This window comes from Manis javanica, chromosome 7, assembly GCF_040802235.1.
Source record: "Manis javanica isolate MJ-LG chromosome 7, MJ_LKY, whole genome shotgun sequence".
NCBI lineage: Eukaryota > Metazoa > Chordata > Mammalia > Pholidota > Manidae > Manis > Manis javanica.
Genome location: NC_133162.1, coordinates 57,256,004 through 57,257,639, shown reverse-complemented (window position 1 = coordinate 57,257,639; position 1,636 = coordinate 57,256,004). Strand labels below are relative to the sequence as shown.

The 1,636-nt window shown below is 41.7% G+C and overlaps 1 non-coding gene across 1 annotated transcript; it reads right to left on the bottom strand.

Annotated features, from left to right (window-relative positions):
• Positions 1 to 778: 778 nt before the first annotated feature.
• Positions 779 to 977, bottom strand: LOC118969255 (U2 spliceosomal RNA). Its single transcript, XR_005057200.1, has one exon. It is a non-coding gene; the product is annotated as a U2 spliceosomal RNA (small nuclear RNA).
• Between the last annotated feature and the right edge of the window lie 659 nt (positions 978 to 1,636).

Genomic DNA, 1,636 nt, shown 5'->3' with positions numbered 1-1,636 from the left:
AAGGAGATTTAGGGGACCTATGCTGCTTTCTGGCCATAGAATAGCATGAAGAGCATGAGGAATTCAAAATTATGTTATGAATGCTTCTAAAAAAACCAGAAAGTTGAAACAAAAGTTCAAACCCTTAATTTGCCTGGACTAGGATGAATTAAGATTATTACTTATCACCAAAACTGAGGTAACTGGGGACCAAACTCCTTCAGGTTGTTGAGTTGACAGTCTAATGATTTCTCACCTGGCAAGTATAGCATTGGTCACAAAGGGGTATATCTAGGAATTTGAAAATATATGGCAGGATTTAGAGGATTTGGACTTCCCCAAGCCTCCAACACTAACCCCCCAAACTCCTCATCCAAATGAATCAGCCTCTGATGAGGCTGCCTCCCACCTTCTTGAAGACACTGGAATTCCCTTGATTCCCTTTGCCAAGGGAAGTTGCTTCTTCATGCCTATCCCCAAACTTTCCCTCTGCCATCCCTCACAGTCTCTAGAGGAAGCTACAGTATATGCAAGGGGACTAAACCCAAGAAGAAAAGGCCTAATTGCAGTATGTAGCTTAAATTTCAGGAAAAACACTGTATCACAGTGGTTAAGAGCACAGGGAATAGCACCAGACTGCCTGCATTCAACCTCCCCTGTGACCTGCACTGTGTGACCTTAGCCAAGGTCCTTTACATATTTTTGCCTCTGTTTCCTCACCTGTAAAATTACAATAATACTAGTTTTACCCCGAAGGGTTGTTGAAAAATAAAAATGAGTCAATACATATAATGTGCTTAGAAGAGCTGGCACAAAAGTGCTATGTAAATCTCAGCTATTCTTTCTTTTTTCCAGAAGAGTGAACGGAGCAAGCTCCTATTCCACCTCCCTGATCTAAAAATCCATTTACTATATTGTCCTCAAATAGAGGATGTATTTTATTAAACTGATAAGAACAGACAGTACACTTGATCTTAGCCAAAAGGTCAAGAAGGGTTATCTTAGCTATTCTTCAATGCCACGTTAAACTGCTTTAGGATTCAGTCTCCAAAGGCTCCAGCCAACAATCATCCCTTGGGGTAGTTAGACTCAGGCCTTTTGTAGCACTCAGGCAGGCTCCATTCCGAGATGCTTCACACCTTGGGATGACCACCATGCCCAGCACAGTCAATCTGCACATATGCTGAACAGGTACATGTGGCTGAGGAAACAAAGACAACAGCAAAACTGTACATACTACTACCATATCCATCTTACAAGGTCTGCAGCATGGAAAAGAAGTGTAATTATGCAGTCAGATTACACGGCCCTCTTTATATATAACTACCATTTATTGAGGCCTTTGCTGTGAGCGATGCTATGTGCTTTCCACTTTACAAGCTGCTATTGACTGAATGTTATTGTTCCTCCCACATTCATTATGTTAAAGCCCTAACCCCCAGTGTGATGGTATTTGGAGATGAGGCCTTTGGGAGGTTATTAGGGTTAAGTAAGGTCATGAGGGTGGTGACCTCATGATAGGATTAGTGTCCATATAAGAAAAAATATCAGAGAAACACTGTTATTTCTTCTCTCTCTCTCTCTCTCTCACAGCAAAAAGGCCAACTGTGCTGGCACCCTGATCTTACACTTACAACCTTCAGAATCGTGAGAAATA